General features: G+C 52.2%; 1 protein-coding gene across 1 annotated transcript in view; it reads left to right on the plus strand.

Moving 5' to 3' along the window:
- The window catches only part of CPLX1 (complexin 1), a 44,912-nt gene that overhangs the window by 2,649 nt on the left and 21,818 nt on the right, over window positions 1-20,445 (plus strand). The window lies entirely within an intron of this gene.

Genomic DNA, 20,445 nt, shown 5'->3' on the forward strand with positions numbered 1-20,445 from the left:
AGTTTTGCTCAGAGCCATCCATCTTATGTTCCCCCAGCTCCTTGGTGCAGCACCAGTGCCCAGAACTCCTGTGAGGGGAACCTGTGGCCGGTGCCCGATTCTACCACTAGAGACGTCTTACTTAGGTGGCCTCCACATGGGAGTATCCTGACCTGATGCCGTTCACACCTTGGTGTGAGTCAGGCTGCCTGGGAGCATTTCTGCAGTGGGGGAGCTAGCCGGGTTCGAGGGGCCAGGGACAAGGGTGGACAGAGGGCAGGTGCCGCTTCCCCCAGTACAGGAGCTGCCTGCCTGGCTGTCTCCTGGTGGGTGACTGTGCTTCCACTCAGCACAAATTAAATGAAAAGATGTTGAGCCTGGCCTGGGGCCACATCCTGGAGATTTCGTGGTCAAGGGTAAGCTGCAGGTTGAGTCTAATTATAATGATTGCGTCACCGGGCCGTGATTCAGGGACAAGCCTGCATCTGCGCTGGGAGGGACGCACGTTCCACCCCGGGAGTCCCAGACTGTTACAGATAATTAATTAGGTGGCTAATTCAGGCCCTGAGGTGGGCTTGTAAGAAAACTGAAATATCTTATTTGGCTGTCTACATGACTGAAATTAGCTGGGTAATTACCAGCCTGAATTCCCTTTTTGTTTCATGGCAGCCCAAAGTTTCTCCTGCAGCAGCAACGGGGCAGGCATCGCTCAGCGTGGTGGAGCTGAGAGGGGGCAGCCAGTGGACCCCAGGGGGCTCCACGCTGAGTGCTCCCCAGAGCACCCCACATTGGCTTTGCAGAGCATGTGAGGCTCGGAGCCAGTACTGCTGAGGGTGGGAGCTGGCGGGGGGCTTCCAGGCGAGACCTTGTTTTCTGCCTCTGCGCCTCTGTCCCTTACCCAGCGAGCCTCATCGTTGCTGTCTTGGGATGTGTGTGAGTGAGACAGTGAGACAGAGATGGAAAATGGGGGGACCTCCAGACAGCACGACAGAGCTTGGCAGAGACCCCAAGAGAAGTATTGAGAAACAGACCAAACCCCGGACACAAAGAAGCTGGCAGGTGAGGGAGCAGGAGGCACCCAGGAAGCCGCTCAGAGAGAGGCGAACCCAGAAACAGGGTCGGGGAGTGGGGAGCTGGAGAAAGAAAATGACAGCCCAGAAACAGAGACAGAGAAAAAGACACAAATGTGTTATTCAGCATGCACAGGGACAGACAGGTGAAAACAGAAGGCACGTCAGAGACAGAGGCAGAGGGGGAGACAGAGCAGAGGAGGAGACAGAGAAAGAGGGAGAGACAGAGACAGAGGGAGACAGAGAGACAGAGACAGGGAGAAACAGAGACAGGAGAGATGGGAGCAGAGGGAGAGACAGAGGGACACAGAGAGAGAGAGACAAAGGGAGAGGGCAGAGAGAGGCAGAGGGAGAGGTGGAGGCAGAGGGAGAGACAGAAAGACAGAGACAGAGTTAGAGAGATAGAGATGGAGTCAGAGACAGGGAGAGACAGAGATGGGGAGAGACGGAGAATCAGAGACAGAGGGAGAGAGAGTGGTGAGAGGGAGAGACAGAGACAGGGAGAGAGAGTGGTGAGTGGGAGAGACAGCGACAGAGGGAGAGACAGAGAGAGGGAGAGACAGTGGGGAGAGGGAGAGACAGTGGGGAGAGAGATGCATGAGAAATGAACTGCTAAGAGGAGTCAGGGCCAGGAGCACAGGCAGCACGGCAGACGCACACGTGCACGCCCATCAGAGGGCGCAGCAGAGAGGAGGAAGAGGTGAGGACCTGCTGGGGGCTCTGGGCAGGGGCATGGGCCTCACTGAGAGGTGGCCTAGTTAAATCATGGCCACTCGGGGGCTGTCCACGGCAGGCTGGGCTGCAGGTGTGAGTCTTGCCGAGGAGTGAGTGGCCCAGGGCCTGCTCATCTGACCCAACCCTGGGCCTCAAGGAGGGGCCCCTGTTGGGGCCACTGAGGGAAGGAAGCACGGTGGCTGCTGGGGTGACCGCTCACGGGGGAGCAGGAGGCTCCTTTGCAGCAAAAGTGACTTTGAACTGGGGCCGGGCCTCCCGCCACAACATGTGGGTCTGGATCCAGGGTCCTCAAGCGAGTAAAAAGAAACTAGTTTCCTCAGGCCAGAAAGTCGGCCTGGGAGAAACACAGCCTGGGAGCTCTGTGGACAGCGTGGAGGAACGTGGCAAGTGTGGGTGCTGTGATCACTACAGACCCTTACAGGGCTAAATTTGGCAGAAGCGACAGTCACCCACTCTCCCATCCTTCCGCCTTGATGTGACACACACTCTGTTTAAACACGCTCAGGTCCTCAGGAGTGTGCGGGGCAGGTGGGCAGGGGCTTCAGGTGGGAGAGGGCTTGCAGGATGCATATGTGGAGAGGCTGGGGTGCAGAGTGGGGCGGGGGCATGGGAGGCAGCGGGACACACTCAGGAGAGCCTCTGACAGCCCCAGCAACGGAGCCCAAGGCAGGACGCACCCATGCTCGGCTCTGCCACGTGTGGGGAGGTCTAGTAGGCAGGTCTAGTGGGCAGGTCCAGTGACTCCGGTGGTTCAGTCACGGTGGGCAGTGTTCTGCAGTGAGTGCCCCTCACCCGTCCAGGCCCAACCCGAGGGGCGCAGCCTGGCCTGGGCTTGGTGGAGAAGCTGTCCTTGTCCCCAGAGAGTGGTGCGGTGTTGGGTTCTGTGTCCAGTCCTACATGGGGAGGGAAGGAGGTGAACGTCTGGGGAGAATGCACCGCAGAGGCACGGTCCTGGGTTTGGCGTGAGGAGGAGGATTGTGGTCACCCAGGCCGGGGTGGACGAGAAGCGTCTCGTGGACGGCCCAAGCAGGAAGTGCAGGGCTCTGCCCTGTGGGAGAGCCTCGAGGACCATCCATGGTCGGAGAACCCCTCTGTGCCCCTGTAGGGATGGGCTGTGAGTTCTTGGCAGGAACAACCCAAGGGCTTGTGGGGGCCACCACTGTCCACCTTGGGGGTTCACGCAAGGCTGGCGAGGGGTGTCCACCTTGGGGGTTCACGTGAGACTGGTGAGGGGTGCAGTTGGGAAAGAATCTCCTCTGTGAACAGAGACCACCAGAGCCAGGAGTCCAGGCCATGGATGCCTCAGCCACACTGCAGCCGACACCAGCATCTCCCCCAGCCCTCCACGGGGATGGAGGGGGCACCTCCTTCCTCCTTCCTGGCACCAAAGTGGGGCTCAGCACTCACTATCTGGGACCTCAGGCAGGGCCATGGAGGCAGCTGGGATCTGGGTAGTCCTGCCCTGATTCCCAGTGTCCACCCCTGAGGCTTACACCATGGGCAAGACTGGGTGTCCATCCTGTCCCAGACAGAGGTCCCTCTGGCTCTCCTGCCTCTCTTTTCTTGCCCAGTTTAGAGCTTAGCCTTCTCTGTTTATTGGGGACCCCACAGGCTGCCGATGGTTGAGGCAATGGGGGATTCTGCCAGTTCCTGCCCCATTGGGCCACTGACCAGGCTCTCTGGACCTGGGAGGATGGTGGAGCTGCAGGCTGGGCTGAGCTGGACCTGGGAGGATGGTGGAGCTGCAGGCTGGGCTAAGCTGGACCTGGGAGGATGGTGGAGCTGCAGGCTGGGCTGAGCTGGACCTGGGAGGACGGTGGAGCTGCAGGCTGGGCTGATCTGGGTCTGAGATGGTGGTGGAGCTGCAGGCTGGGCTGAGCTGGACCTGGGAGGACAGTGGAGCTTCAGGCTGGGCTGATCTGGGTCTGAGATGGTGGTGGAGCTGCAGGCTGGGCTGAGCTGGACCTGGGAGGACGGTGGAGCTGCAGGCTGGGCTGAGCTGGACCTGGGAGTACGGTGGAGTTGCAGGCTGGGCTGAGCTGGACCTGGGAGGACGGTGGAGCTGCAGGCTGGGCTGAGCTGCAGGGACAGCAGCAGATCCAGAGGAGAAGCTCTTGAATTCCATGTGGGGAAGATGCTTTTGGCTACAAGTAACAATCAGAGTGAGAGGAGCTTGAATTGGGGTGATGATGGGTCAGGAGGTGGCCCAGCTGCTCAGCAATGCCACTGGGGACCTGGTGCCATCAGGTGCCACCTTCATCCTCAGTGGATCTTTCATGCTGAGCTGCTCCTCATAGTCTCAAAGTGGCTGCTGCTGCTCCAGCATTGCATCCATAGTCAGGGAAGGAAAGAGAGGAGCTAAGGGGCAACCCCTTCATCTGTTTAGTGGTGGTCTTTGTGGACTCTCACGAGGGTTTCCACTTACTTGCCACAGCTAGAAGAGGAAGGTGGGGGCCAAGGTGGGCCCATCCTCCTCCAAACAAGGGCCGGGTGTTGGGCAGGCCTCCCACAGTACCTGATTCACAGCCAGCTTGGGGAGACTTGGTTTCTAGGTGCAGAAGCCCTAGACAGCGATCCCCCAGCAGCGTGTCCTTCCCAGCCTCACACCTTGGAACAAGGCACGTGCTTGAAAGGCAGTTTGCAAACACTTGACAGTAAAATACCAACCCTCGTTCAGAACAGACTTCACAAACGCCGAGTGGTCAGGAGAGCACTCATTCATGTTGCTGGGTTCAGCGGAGATGCCTCTTACCCCAGATTTCTGGGAGGCTGGAAGGACACTTCAGAGAAACTGCCTTTCCTCCCGAAACCATAAAGGGCAGTCCTTTCATCCGGAGAGGACACTCTTGGTTGATTAAGCTACAACTCAATTATAAATACTTCAGCCCCAACTTGGGAATAAAATGGATATTATGCACTCCAACTGACAACGTTATTTATGTTTTTGCCTCATTGGTTGGCAAGACGTTCCTGTTGGGGTTAGAGCGTTTGTCTCAACAGCTCCTGACAGGACTACTTCAGTCATGCTTTGCTGCCATCAGACGCTGCGGGACTCGTGCAGGGAGCACAGAGCGTTTAATGCTGGGATGTCTGACAGAACAAGGAACTGATGAAAGCTTCAGAATGAACATTGTGTCCAGGCAAATCTAATGCTGCCAAACTTCAGAGAACCTGGGTCTCCTGGTCCACACGGAGATCAGACGAGGGGGACAGAGTGCCCGGTGGCCCCTCCCCTAGGCAGTCCCCCAGGATGAGGCGAGGCCCCACCCTCCAGCTCCACTATCCAGTCCAGCACTGTCCTTGGGACAGTGGGGCTCCTGCTGTAGGTAGGCAAAGATCCGGAGTACAGGGTCCCTGCTGCTGGCTGGGGACTGCCCAGCGGACCCTCATCCTGCCCGAGGGACAGAGGAACCCCTTTCTGGCCCAGAGTCTCCCCAGCCCCCCAACCTGCCTGTGCTGCTGTTCCCCAGCGTGGTCCCCATCCAGCAGCTGGGGGCCTCAGGGACATTGGGTCTCCAGGCTGTGCTTCCCTCTACGGATCAGGGTGAACATTGACTCTCTGTCTCTGCAGGGACTGAGGCCTCTGGCTTGCTTTTCGCAGCATGGCCAGCCCAGCAGGGTGGGGAGAGATCCCCCATTTTGCCCACCAGGTCCCCTTTGTTCTCAAGGCAGGAGGGGTTGGCTCCAAGCCTGGGCTTTCCCTCGGGGCCAAGGGTGCCTTGTGCAGACTGAGGCCAGGAGGGTGAAGGCTGTGGGGTCACGCCCTGGAGCAGCTGGTGTGATGGGGCTGGCGGCCAGGCCGGCACCTCTCAGTTCTGCAGGAACGGGGCCTGTTGGCACGGCTGGTTGCGCCTTGGCCTGCACCTGCCCTGATGTTTCTGAGGGAACCTGGCAGCCTTGCCCTGGTGGGAATGCCCGACCCTTGCGTGCAGGCTGGACAGGCACGTGAAGACCCTTATCGGGCCCCTCCTCAGGACTCACAACACCCGCAGTCATCGTCCTTGGCCCTGATCCACCTCAGCAAAACAGGTACCCAGGGCAGCCCGAGGCCGGGGCCCCCCGTCCGCACTGTTGAGGCCAGGAAACCCGCACCATGTGAGTGACCGGAAGAGGCCGAATGAGGGACGAGGATTACAACTGTCCTGGAAACCGGCAGCTGCGCCATCTGCCACTGATCTTGGCTCTGCTTGGGTCACTCAGTGGCACGTCCACCTCGCCTCTGTCTCCACGTGTCCCCTCCTGAAAGCCAGGACCAGGTGCTCTCTCAGAGAGCCTGGCACTCGGCTCCGCAGGTAAGGACAGCAGTACCCGCAGCCATGGTTGCAGGACCCCGGCCCCAGCGCAGGCCAGTGTTTGATCCCAGGAGAGCTAATGAAGACCTGCAAAGCCACCAGAGTTGCTGAGGAGAGAAGAGGTGTTTGTGGCACGTCAGCGTGGGTGCGAAACAGAGGGAGCATTGCAGGAAATCAGGACATGCGTCGGACATGGGGCCCTGGGACCTGTGAGGCCACTGCATCAGCCTCTCTGAGATGGTGGCAGTTAAGGCCCGTGGCAGGGCTGGGGCTGGTCCACAGTCAGCTTGACAAGGCAAGGCAGTGGCGGCCAGTCAGGCCCAGGGCCCCTGGGTGTCAGCAGGTGAGCAGGTCAGGCGGGCACGACCCAACACTACAACACCTCTCCAGCGCCTCGGTGCCTCCCCTCCCTGAGGGCTGGGGCGCGCCGGGCTTGGCTTGGACTTGTGCTCAGCTGCACTGGGGCCTCTCGAGCACCAGGCCAGGCACCCAGCTCTCAGGAGTGGTGTGGGCTTGTCTGCAATGCAAGAACAGGAGCCAAAAGCCAACTTTCTTTTATACCAAATTCACTGTGGTCATTCTTCTGACTTTGCCCAATGCACTCAGGGATGACAGGTGGACGGTGAGCCAGCCCCGAGGGCGGCGGCGCCTCCAGTGTCCCGTGTGGGACTTGGCTTCTCAGATGCTGGTTTATTCCTTGACACCGGATGGGGAAAATACTGAGTTACCATGTCCAGGGTGCCCAGGACCTCCCGTCACGGCTGGTGGGTGCCCAGGTGCCCACAGGACCTCCCCTCACGGCTGGTGGGAACAGTGCATCCTCCAACAGGCACCCGGGTGCCCAGGACCGCCCCTCATGGCTGGTGGAATCCATGCATCCTCCAACGGGCACCCGGGGAGGGTCCTGGCCGGCAGCATCTCCAGACGGAAGTGGAGGGGAAGGGAGCTCCAGGGCCTGGAGGGGGATCCTCATGGCCAAGGGGGCGGGAGGGAATGAGGCTGTCGCTGCAGATCTTCTTCCCACGCAGTGATGAGTATGTGGGGATTCCTGACGCTTCATCCTTACTTAACATTTTTCTCTTAATTAATATTAAATTATCCTGATTATGCTGGGTCTTGTTTTAATTTTTGCCTAGGAGTCTCCTTGGACTGATTTTTTTTCTTTTTTTCTTTTTTCTTTTTTCTTTTTTGAGACAGAGTCTCGCTCTGTTGCCCAGGCTGGAGTGCAGTGGCACCATCTCAGCTCAGGTCATGTAACCTCCACCTCCTGGGTTCAAGTGATTCTCCTGCCTCAGCCTCCTGAGTAGCTGGGACTACAGATGCCCACCACCATGCCTGGCTAATTTTTTTTTTTTTTTTTTTTTTTTTTTTGTATTTTGGTAGAGACAGGGTTTCATGGTGTTGCTCAGACTGGTCTCGAATTCCTGAACTCAGGCAATCCACCTGCCTTGGCCTCTCAAGGTGCTGGGATTATAGGCGTGAGCCACCATGCCCGGCCTGTTTTTTTTTTTGTTTTTTTTATGTTCATCCAGTATGCCCCTGCTGAGCCTTTAACATTTCTGTCGCTTTATGTGGGTTGCCATTCAGAAATACATGGAGTTGGATTTCATTTTTTGTCTAATTGGAGCCTTAATGCATCTGTTTAATGTGCACTGTTTTGACCGACGTATGTGATCTAACCTCTGTCATCTTCATTGTTGCCTTTTTAAATGCTTTCTTGCTGTTTCATTTATTTTAACTTAACGTAGGGACCACGTTTTCTCTTTAAAACCTCTGCAGTGCTTTAGAATGTGCGTGCTCTTTGAAACATGATGTAAGGTCTAATTGTCAGAGTGGAAGATGACGCAGTGTATTTCCAGTCCTTGCCAGCACACTTTCAGCAGTTCTGTGCACTTTATACTCATCCTACTCCTCTCCCATCTTTTGGTCTTTGCAATTTTTGAGATGGGGTCTTGCTCTGTCGTCCGGGCTGGAGTGCAGTGGAGCGATCACAGCTCACTGCAGCCTCAACTTCCTGGGCTCAAGTGAGCCTTCTACCTTAGCCTCCTGAATAACTGGGACTATACGTGTGCACCGCCACACTTGGCTAATTTTTTTTTTTTTTTTTTTAAGACAGGGTCCCACCATGTTTCCCAGGCTAGGAAGAGAATTCAAATAATACAGAAAAGTATAAAGAAGTGATATGAAAAAATCATTGGGAAAATTGAGATACTGCCTTGTTTTGAAATCACTCATCACTTCATTTAAGAATATTTTTGGCCGGACGCAGTGACTCACGCCTGTAATCCCAGCACTTTGGGAGGCCGAGGCAGGTGGGTCACGAGGACAGGAGTTCAAGACCAGCCTGGCCAACACGGTGAAACACCATCTCTACTAAAAATACAAAAGTTAGCTGGGCCTGGTGGCAGGCACCTGTAATCCCAGCTACGTGACAGGTTGAGGCAGGAGAATTGCTTGAAACCGGGAGGCAGAGGTTGCAGTGAGCGGAGACTGCACCACTGCACTGCAGCCTGGGTGACAGAGCGAGACTCCATCTTTAAAAAAAAAAAAAAAAAAAGGGCCGGGCGCGGTGGCTCAAGCCTGTAATCCCAGCACTTGGGGAGGCCTGAGACGGGCGGATCACAAGGTCAGGAGATCGAAACCATCCTGGCTAACACGGTGAAACCCCGTCTCTACTAAAAAATATGAAAAACTAGCCAGGCGAGGTGGCGGGCACCTGTAGTCCCAGCTCCTCGGGAGGCTGAGACAGGAGAATGGCGTGAACCCGGGAGGCGGAGCTTGCGGTAAGCTGAGATCCGGCCACTGCACTCCAGCCTGGGCGACAGAGCGAGACTCCGTCTCAAAAAAAAAAAAAAAAGAATATTTTCATGGAGAATGCCTTCAGATCCACTTCTGAATTTGAGACACTGCAAAGTTGCTAGTGCTATTGATTTATTAGGACTTGTGAGTGCAGTCAGTGAGCTGACGTCTCAGGTTGGTGAGAAGAACCAGCCTCCAAGATGAATATAACTTAAATAGCGCAACAATAAACATGTAACAAATATAATTTCCCTTCACAGGCATTTATTTATATTCTCAAGGATCTTTGAATGGGTGGATATCTCAGGGAAGTCTTTGTTTATTTTGTAGACATTTAGACAGAAAATCACCTTTTTGGTGATGGGATCTGGAATAAGTAGAGACGTAAGTCCAAGTTATGGAAGTAGTGTGTAAAGTTTGCAACTTCCCCACCTGTTGTAACAAGAGCCTGGGCAGTGGCAAACACTTGGATCGGCAGCCTCTCAAGGGGCTTCTCCAAGTGCCGCTGAGATTTACGGCCTGTGAAACCTGTCACAATTGCAGTTGAGACTGAACAAGATACTGGGGAACTTACAGTGACCGACTCTCAAGCTGCCCCACTCAGAGGTGTGTCCTGTGTTTCTGAGTAAGTGCCACACGGGTTCATCTCAGACGCCACGTGTTAACCTCCCGTAATGCTCCCATGCCCCTCCGTGGCTGTATGTAAATACTGATCAGCGATGAGCCCTGCAGTGCACTGCAATTACACCTCCTATAAAGCCTTTTGTTTGTTCTGTAGTTTGTTTTTTTTTGAGACGGAGTCTCACTCTGTTGCCCAGGCTGGAGTGCAGTGGCCGGATCTCAGCTCACTGCAAGCTCCGCCTCCCAGGTTCAAGTGATTCTCCTGCCTCAGCCTCCCGAGTAGCTGGGACTACAGGCACCCACCACCACGCCCGGCTGATTTTTGTATTTTTAGTAGAGACGGGGTTTTACCGTGTTGGCCAGGCTGGTCTTGAACTCCTGACCTCAGATGATCCACCCACCTCAGGCTCCCAAAATGCTGGGATGACAGGCGTGAGCCACCGCACCTGACCCTTTGTTTTTATCTTCTAATTCTTCAACCGAATTTTTAATTTCTGCATTTGTATTTTAATTTCTAAGAGCTCTTTTCTGTTTTCTAATTTTTTGTTCTCTTTACAAGTTTTCCTCTGTTCTCTGTGCTGTCTCTGAGTTCTGTTTTGGGAGCCCCCAGATAAACTGGGGTTCCAGTGTGTGGGAGCTGGCAGCCCTGCCCTAATGGGAAATGAATGGGGCTAGACCCGGTGCCTTTCACAGAATATTTCTTTCGCCTGGTAGATGGCTTGAACCGTAGTTACCCAACCCATGGCTGGGGGCCCCTCACAGAGCACACTTGTTCATACTGGCAGATGCCCTGTGGCTTGTGTCTGCCCCAGGTATAGGCTATGCCTGCCTGGCCATCACTCTGGCACAGAGACCCCAACCTTGTGTTTCTCCTGGACTCCTGGGGAAAACCTGGCCTGGGGGAGCCCCTGGTTCTTCAGATTTAAGGCACAGATTCAATCCACCACTGCAATAGGAAACAAGTTCAGAGATTTTTGCTACAGATCTTGGCAGAGAGGATGCCGTGAGTTGCGGGGGCCATCCTCCATCTCCAGGTCACATGAGGCAGGGATGAAGAGTCAGGCAAAGGGCCAGGCGCGGTGGCTCACGCTTGTAATCCCAACACTGTGGGAGGCCGAGGCAGGTGAATCACCTGAGGTCAGGAGTTCAAGACCAGCCTGGCCAACATGGTGAAACCCCATCTCCACTTAAAGTACAAAAATTAGCTGGGTGTGGTGGCAGGCACCTGTAGTCCAAGCTGCTCAAGAGGGTGAGGCAGGAGAATTGCTTGAACCTGGGAGGTGGAGGTTGCAGTGAGCTGAGATTGCACCACTGCCCTCCAGCCTGGCAACAGAGTGAGATTCTATTTTTTTTTTTTTTTTTTTTTTTTTTTTTTGAGACGGAGTCTCGCTCTGCCGCCCAGGCTGGAGTGCAGTGGCCGGATCTCAGCTCACTGCAAGCTCCGCCTCCCGGGTCTACGCCATTCTCCTGCCTCAGCCTCCCGAGTAGCTGGGACTACAGGCGCCCGCCACCTCGCCCGGCTAGTTTTTTTTTTTAGTAGAGACGGGGTTTCACCGTGTTATCCGGGATGGTCTCGATCTTCTGACCTCGTGATCCGCCCGTCTCGGCCTCCCAAAGTGCTGGGATTACAGGCTTGAGCCACCGCGCCCGGCCGAGATTCTATCTTAAAAAAAAAAAAAAAAATCAGAGTGGGGACAGCTAGCATGATTATAAGAGGAAGTGGAGTATGGGTCCCTTATATTTGCAGGCAGACACCTGTACGGTCCTTTCAGAGCAAGTGGTGGGAAAAGCAGGGGTTCTACCTGCTGGACAGGAGAGAGGCCTCTAAGTCCACAGGTCTGGCCACTGGTTTGGGTCTCCCAGGTGTGGCTCTGCCTCTGATGCCCAGGCAGTGGACTTTGCTGTGTTGCTTTGTTACAAGCTCCTTTTCTGTCCATTTAGCTTGCAGCTTTCTTTGTATCGGAGACTTTCCCTGGATAAACATTTATGTTTCAGTGAGTCAGGAAAAGCTGTGGAAGTCTTCTGTGCGTGTGTGGGAATTCTGGGCTTACCTGTGGGGTGAACATGGTGAGCTGGCTTTTATGCTCAGGAATCTGCACAGGTCAGGCCCTTTAGGTATTTTGGGGAGTGTGGCTCCATCTCCTCAGAAATGGATTCTGTGTGGCTGGACGATGGACCTGTGAGCAGGGCAGTGGGCTGGGCTTGAGTGAGGGCTCTGTAGGGTGCAGACATTCCCTGAACTCTCTGTTTTCAAGGAATCACTGCTGCCCTTTAGGATTGGTGCCTGAGGATTGGTCTGAGCCTGGGGGTCTCTGGTTCAGTTTCTCCAAGGAAATGATTTTTTGATATCTCATTGCCACGTGGGTGGTGGGCCCATTGCCCTTTATACAGATCTTTCACCATCCCTTGTGTCTGCGCCACTCCCCTGACAGCAGGGCCTCCAGTCCCAGAGTCTTCCTGGGGTTCCACCCGGCTGGTCAGCTTCTCAGCAGCATCTCCCTCTGCAGAGCCCATCCGAGCACCTGCTTTCCATCGTCCCCAATCTGACACCGTGCTCCTGCTTTCCATCGTTCCCAATCTGACACCGTGCACCTGCTTTCCATCGTCCCCAATCTGACACCGTGCACCTGCTTTCCATCGTCCCCAATCTGACACCGTGCACCTGCTTTCCATCGTCCCCAATCTGACACTGTGCACCTGCTTTCCATCATCCCCAATCTGACACCGTGCACCTGCTTTCCATCTTCACCAATCTGATATCGTGCACCAGCTTTCCATCGTCCCCAATCTGACACCGTGCACCTGCTTTCCATCTTCACCAATCTGACACCGTGCACCTGCTTTCCATCGTCCCCAATCTGACACCGTGCACCTGCTTTCCATCGTCCCCAATCTGACACCGTGCACCTGCTTTCCATCGTCCCCAATCTGACACCGTGCACCTGCTTTCCATCGTCCCCAGTCTGATACCGTGCACCTGCTTTCCATCGTCCCCAGTCTGATACCGTGCACCTGCTTTCCATCGTCCCCAGTCTGATACCGTGCACCTGCTTTCCATCGTCCCCAATCTGATACTGCATTTACCCAGGCTCTCTTCTCTTGTTGTGTTATTCTTGTGAAATTAAACTATTCAGTTTCTCTCTTTTTGTTTTTTTTCTTTTTTCTTTTTCTTTTTTTTTTTTTTTGAGACAGAGTCTCGCTCAGCCACCCAGGCTGGAGTGCAGTGGCACAATCTCGGCTCACTGCAACCTCCAACTCCCAGGTTCAAGCGATTCTCCTGCCTCAGCCTCCTGAGTAGCTGGGACTACAGGCGTCCGCCACCACACCCAGCTAATTTTTGTATTTTTAGTAGAGACGGGTTTCACCATGTTGGCCAGGATGGTCTCAATCTCTTGACCTCATGAGCCGCCCACCTCGGCCTCCCAAAGTGCTGAGATTACAGGTGTGAGCCACTGCCCCAACCTATTCATTTTCTTTACTCCCATCTTAGTGGGGTTGTGGAAAGGCGTGTCAATAAGCATATATGTTCAATCCATCATGTTTAAGCAAAACTCAGTACACTATCATTTGTAAGGGTGCCTGGCATTAGGACGGCCAGCATTAGGACATTAGGATAACCAGCGTTAGGACAGCCAGCATTAGAGTAGGCAGCGTTAGGACACCAGGTGTTAGCCTTAGGATGCCCAGCATTAGGACACCCAGTGTTAGGATGCCCAGTGTTAGGACACCCAGGAGTAGGACACCTGGCGTAAGCCTTAGGACACCCAGCATTAAGACGCCCAGCATTAGGACACTCAGCATTAGGATGCCTAGCGTTAGGATACCCAGCGTTAGGACACCCAGCGTTAGGACACCCAGCGTTAGGACACCCAGCGTTAGGAACATGCTGGGATTACAGGTCCCTGGCCCCTAAGTATGTTCTTGAATTTTATTCTGGATGTAGTCAAGTTACTTAGAAACAGTTTGGTCCTTTCCTCTCTTGTTTTGGAGTTTTACTAGGTGGGATTCGAGCAGTATTCTGTCTGAAGGTAATTTCCCCACACTCAAGCCTTCTTAGTACTGTGATGGACGCCCTGTGATTTATGACTTTTTCTTCTCTCTGTGTTGGGAACACTCTCATTAAAAGGCAGAATTGTCAGATTGGATAAAAAATCAAGACCCAGTTCTGTGCTACATACAAGAAACCCACTTTAAATATAAAAAGACTCTGCTGGGCACGGTGACTCACGCCTGTAATCCCAGCACTTTGGGAGGCTGAGGCAAATGGATCACCTGAGGTCAGGAGATCGAGACCATCCTGGCCAACACAGTGATACACCCATCTCTAGTAAAAATACAAAAAACTAGCCAGGCGTGGTGGTGGGTGCCTGTAGTCCCAGCTACTTGGGAGGATGAGGCAGGAGAATCACTTGAACCTGGGAGGCAGAGGTTGCAGTGAGCCGAGATCGTGCCACTGTACTCCAGCCTGGGTGACAGAGCAAGACTATGTCTCAAATAAATAAATATATAAAAACTCTAGTCAGGTAAAAGTGAAAAGATAGGGAAAATAAGAAGAAAACTTGAGTGTCTATATTAATATAAGACCAAGGAGATTTCAGTGCAAGAAATATTGCCAGGGATGAAGGAAGTCATTTCCTGGTGATGAAGAGATCAGTTAATCAAGAGGACATCATGGTCTCAACTGCTTCTGCACCCAACAGCTGAGCTCCAACCTATGTCAGCAAAGACAGAAGGAGATCAGAGGAGAAATACACAAATCCACAGTTTTAGCTGGAGATATTCAACTCAAAAACTGGTACCCAAAGGACAGAGAAGCCGGAAGGATAGACAGGACTTGAGCAACACGGGCAGCCAGGCTGTCCTGCGTGATGTCCGCAGACGCTCTGAGCAATGACAGCAGAGTAGGTCTTCTTCTTTTCAAGCACACAGGGAGCATTTGCCAAGACAGACCATATCCAGGCCCCAAAACAAGTCTCAGCACACGTGAAAGGGTTCAAGTCATGCAAAATATATTCTCCAGCTATGATGAAATGCAATGAGAAATAAAGAAAGAAAGGTATCTGGAAAATCCTCCAAATAGTTGGAAACTAAACAACACACTTCTTTTTTTTTTTTTTTTTTTTTTTTTTTTTGAGACGGAGTCTCGCTGTGTCGCCCAGGCTGGAGTGCAGTGGCCGGATCTCAGCTCACTGCAAGCTCCGCCTCCCGGGTTCACGCCATTCTCCTGCCTCAGCCTCCCGAGTAGCTGGGAATACAGGCGCCCGCCACCGCGCCCGGCTAGTTTTTTGTATTTTTAGTAGAGACGGGGTTTCACCGTGTTAGCCAGGAGGGTCTCGATCTCCTGACCTCGTGATCCACCTGCCTCGGCCTCCCAAAGTGCTGGGATTACAGGCTTGAGCCACCGCGCCCGGCACAACACACTTCTAAATAGCCCACGAGCTAAGGAAGAAATCGAAGTGGAAATTAGAGGCCGGGTGCAGTGGCTCATGTCTGTAATCCCAACACTTTGGGGGGCTGAGGAGGAAGGATTGCCTGAGGCCAGGAGTCCCAGGCCAGCTTGGACAACATAGCAAGATCCTATCTGTATGAAAAATTTAAAAAAAGTAGCTGGGTGTAGTGGTATGCACCTGTAGCACTAGCTGATTGGAGGCCAAAGTGGGACGATCACTTGAGCCCAGGAGTTTGAGGCCAGCCTGGACAACCCAGGCAATGTAGTGAGATCCCATCGCTATAAAAAATTTAGAAATTAGCTGAGCATGGTAGTGTGCCTTCGTGGTCTGAAATACTTGGGAGGCAGAGGTAGGAGGATCACTTAAGCTGAGGAGTTCAAGGCTGCAGTGAGCCATGATCTCACCACTGCATTCCAGCCTGGGTGATAGAGCAAGGTCCCACTTCTTACTTTAAAAAAAGGAAACAGGCCGGGCGCGGTGGCTCCAGCCTGTAATCCCAGCACTTTGGGAGGCCGAGACGGGTGGATCACGAGGTCAGGAGATCGAGACCATCCTGACTAACACGGTGAAACCCTGTCTCTACTAAAAAATACAAAAAACTAGCCGGGCGAAGTGGCGGGCGCCTGTAGTCCCAGCTACTCGGGAGGCTGAGGCAGGAGAATGGCGGAAACCCGGGAGGCGGAGCTTGCAGTGAGCTGAGATCTGGCCACTGCACTCCAGTCCGGGCGACAGAGCGAGACTCCGCCTCAAAAAAAAAAAAAAAAAGAAAGGAAATTAGAGTCTGGGCCCGGTGGCTCATGCCTATAATCCCAGTACTTTGGGAGGTTGAGGCAGACAGATCACCTGAGTTCAGGAGTTCGAGACCAGCCTGGCCAACATGGTGAAAACCTGTCTCTACTAAGAATACAAAAAGTAGCCAGGTGTGGTGGCGGGGACCTGTAATCCCAGCTACTTGGGAGGCTGGGGCAGGAGAATTGCTTGAACCCAGGGGGTGGAGGTTGGGGTGAGCCAAGACCACGCCACTGCACTCCAGCCTGGGCGACAAGAGTGAAACTCCATCTCAAAAAAAAAAAAAAAGAAAGAAAGAAAATGTGCAAAAGATTTGAACAGATATTCCCCCAAAGAAGATACGGGAATTAAAGGAGTGACTATTAAGGATATGTGAAGATGTTTGGCAGCGCTGGTCACAGGGACACACCACAGCGAGGTGCCGCCACACCCACTAGGGCGGCTGGAGTCAACAGAGCCACCCACGCCCTCACACACTCCCGTGGGAGCTTAAAATGGCACAACCACACTGGAAAACAGCTTGGCTGTTTCTTAAAAAGCAAAATAGAAATTTAATACACAACTGAGCAATTCTGCTCCTAGACGTTGACCTAAGAGAAATGAAAGCACAGATCAACATGGACGTGTGCAGGAACAACCCACGGTTCACGCACAGGTGGGCGGGTGAAGGAGCCATGGGCATCCACGCTGTGGGGTCCTGCTCAGCATGGAAAGGGGTGAACTGCTGGTGTGATGGGGCATCCTGGAAAGCAGTGAACTCAGTAAACGGGGCCAGTCCCCCTCTGCTGCAGATACCACATCTTGTGTGCATTCCTTTATATAAAGTTCTAGAGAAAGCCCATAATCCATAGTGACAGGAGCTGGTCAGTGGCTGGAGTGGTGGGTGGGAGGGGCCACACGGGCCACCACAAAACCTGAGGGCTGGACGTGTCCACTGTCTTGATTGTGGTGATGGCTTCACACACGTATACGTGCGTCAACACAGACTTAGGGTATGTCAATTACGCCTCCATAAAGCTGTTTAAAAGTTGGGTTCTGAGAGTTACGGAGGACACCTACCCTTGTGACGGTCATGAAGTGGTCACACATGTGGACCCCATGGCCTGAGGTCCCCCCACCCCCTCAGGCCATGTGTCCGTGTTCGAGGCTGAGTGAGGGCGGGAGGCAGGGGAGAGGCTCAGCAGCCACAGGGCCCCTCCCTGGGGGAGAATGAGAAGCGTTGGCCAGGCCCTACCCCGTGCACTCCTGCCCTACCCAGGGCTGAAGGGGCCTTAGGGAGTCACCCCCGTTCCACTGTCCGTGGGCGAGGACGTGGGTTGCCGAGAGCCACCACCAGCCGTGAGAATAGCACCCGCGAGATACGGCTCAGAGTGTGAGGAGCATAATTGTGTGTGAATATTGAACCATCCTCACTTTGCTAAAAGGAGCCCCACTGAGTACTCATTGTGTTTCCCGTGGAATTCAGTAAGGAACGCCAGACTCTCCCGCTCTGGCCCAGCGCTCAGCACTGACATTCTCGCTGGAGCCCGGCCTGCCGCCCGCGCACCCGCGCTCCCTCTATCCCTATCGCTATCTCTCCACCAATTTTTGGCATTGCTCTTATGTTAATTTCACAAAAATAACCCAGAGGATTTCCTTCTTTTTCTCCGTTCCAAGAACATTCTAAATATCATTGGAATTATCTGTTTCTTGAATGTTTGAAAGAATCCATCTGTGAATTCTTAGACATCGTTCTCAGATTTTTACAACGGGTTTTAAAGACAATCCATTTCATTCAAGTTTTTAAGTGTATTAGGAAAGCGTGTGTAAACTATTATTTGACCATCTTATTTCCCGTTTGAGTGTGGCTAGTTCCCAGTCGTTTCTCCTAATTTTGTGTGTCCCGGGCTTCTTTCTGTCTTTTCACTCTGAGCAGCTGCCCGATGCCTGTTTTCATGGGAGGTTCAAGAGCCACCTCCTGAACTGCTGATTCTTTTCACATTTCTTTCTTGATGGATTAATCTTGCCGTTAGCTTTGCAAATTCCTTTCCTCTACCTGCCTTGGTTTATTTGGTTGCTTTTTCTCTGGCGGTTGCAGTGAGGTATGTTTTGCTGTGTGTGCCTGGGCTTGCCAGGAACATGAGTGTTTCAGGGAATTGACAGCATGGGTCAACCCTCAGATGCCGCTAGATCGACGCCTCAATACATCCAGTTCCTGGAGATGTGGTAACTGTGGTTTTCATATTTTCCAACTCATTTGTTGTTAGAGAGATGTTACATTTACAAGGGACCAGGAGGAGGATTTTTTTTAATTTTATTTATTTATTTATTTTTGAGCCAGGGTATTGGCTCACTGCAACCTCCACCTCCCAGACTCAAGAGATTCTCCCACCTCAGCCTCCCAGGTAGCTGAGACAACAGGTGCACGCCACCATGCCTGGCTAATTTTTCATAATTTTTTTTGTAGAGATAGGGTTTTGCCATGTTACCTAGGCTGGTCTTGAGTCCTGGGCTCAAGCAATCCGGCCACCTCACCCTCCCAAAGTGGTGGGATGACAGGTGTGACCCCCGCACCCGGACGAGGATTTTTTATTCCTGGTTATGCTGCACCTATGCCATGACTCTGAGCCAAAGCATGGAGCTTTATTTCTGCTCTGGAAAACATATTGACATTAATACATCAAGAAAGACAAATGTCAACAGAGGTGGTCTAACATTTTTTTGACAGGTGGCATTATAAATCATTTAAACTTTATGCGTCTCTGTTTTAAAACATTTTTTAAGGTCGAGCAAGGTGGCTCACGCCTATGATTTCAGCACTTTGGGAGGCCGAGGAGGGCAGATCACCTGAGGTCAGGAGTTTGAGACCAGCCTAACCAACATGGTGAAAACCCTGTCTCTACTAAAAGAAAAAAAAAAATTGGCCAGGTATGGTGGCACCTGCCTGTAATCTCAGCTACTTGGGAGGCTGAGGCAGGAGAATCTCTTGAACCCAGGAGGCAGAGGTTTCAGTGAGCCAAGATTGCGCTGCTGTACTCCAGCCTGGGCAACAAAGAGTGAAACTCCATCTCAAAAAAAAAAAAAAAATTAAGTTCCGGGATACATGTGCAGGATGTGCAGGTTTGTAACATAGGTAGTAAACGTGTATCACAATGGTTTGCTGCACCTGCCAGCCTGTCACCTAGGTATTAAGCCCAGCATGCATTAGCTATTTTTCTTGATGCTCTCTCTTCCCCTGCTCCACAGGCCTCAGTGTGTGTTGTTCCCCTCCGTGTGTCCATGTGTTCTCAATGTTCACTCCCACTTATGAGTGAGAACTTGCGGTGTTTGGTTTTCTGTCCCTGTGTTAGTTTGCTGAGGTTAATGGCTTCCAGCCCTATTCCTATCCCTGCAAAGGACATGACCTCATTCTTTTTTTTTTTTTTTTTTTTTTTGAGATGGAGTCTCGCTCTGTCGCCCAGGCTGGAGTGCAGTGGTTGGATCTCAGCTCACTGCAAGCTCTGCCTCCCGGGTTCACGCCATTCTCCTGCCTCAGCCTCCCGAGTAGCTGGGACTACAGGCGCCCACCACCTTGCCCAGCTAGCTTTTTGTATTTTTTAGTAGAGATGCGGTTTCACCGTGTTAGCCAGAATGGTCTCGATCTCCTGACCTCGTGATCCACCCGTCTCGGCCTCCCAAAGTGCTGGGATTACAGGCTTGAGCCACCGCACCCGGCTGACCTCATTCTTTTTTATGGCTGCATAGTATTCCATGGCATATATGTACCACATTTTCTTTATCCAGTCTATCATCAATGGACATTTGGGTTGATTCCATATCTTTGCTATTGTGAATAGTGCTGCAATGAACATACACGTGTATGTATCTTTATAATAGAATGATTTATATTCCTTTGGGTATATACCCAGAAATGGGATTGCTGAGTCAAATGGTATTTCTGGTTCTAGGTCTCTGAGGAGTTGCCACAGTCTTCCACGGTGGTTGAACTAATTTACACTCCCATTAACAGTGTAAAGGTATTTCTATTTCTCTGCAACCTTCCCAGCATCTGCTGTTTCTTGACTTTTTAATAATCACTATACTGACTGGTGTGAGATGGTATCTTATTGTAGTTTTGATTTGCATTTCTCTAGTGATCAGTGATGCTGAGCTTTTTTTTCACAGGTTTGTTGGCCACATAAATGTCTTTTGTTTGGGTTCCTTGTAGATTCTGGATATTAGACCTTTATCAGATGGAAAGATTGAAACATGTTTCTCCCATTCCGTAGGTTGTCTGCTCACTCTGATGATAAGTTTCTTTTGCCGTGCAGCTCTTTAATTAGCTCCCACTTGTCAATTTTTGCTTCATTACAATTGCTTTTGATGTTTTCATCATGAAATTCTTGCCCATGCCTATATCCTGAATGGTATTGCCTAGATTTTCTTCTATGGTTCTTATACTTTTGGGTTTTACATTTAAGTCTTTAATCCACCTTGAGTTAATTTTTGCATAAGGTGGAAGGAAGGGGTCCAGTTTCCATTTTCTTCATATGGCTAACCAGTTCTCCCAGCACCATTTATTAAATAGGGAATCCTTTCCTCATTGTTTTTGTCAGTTTTGTTGAAAATCAGATGATTGTAGGTGGGCAGTCTTATTTCTGAGTTCTCTATTCTGTTTCATTGATCTATGTGTCTGTTTTTGTACCAGTACCATCCTGTTTTGGTTACTCTAGTCTTGTATTATAGTTTGAA

The sequence above is a fragment of the Rhinopithecus roxellana genome, chromosome 2, assembly GCF_007565055.1.
Source record: "Rhinopithecus roxellana isolate Shanxi Qingling chromosome 2, ASM756505v1, whole genome shotgun sequence".
NCBI lineage: Eukaryota > Metazoa > Chordata > Mammalia > Primates > Cercopithecidae > Rhinopithecus > Rhinopithecus roxellana.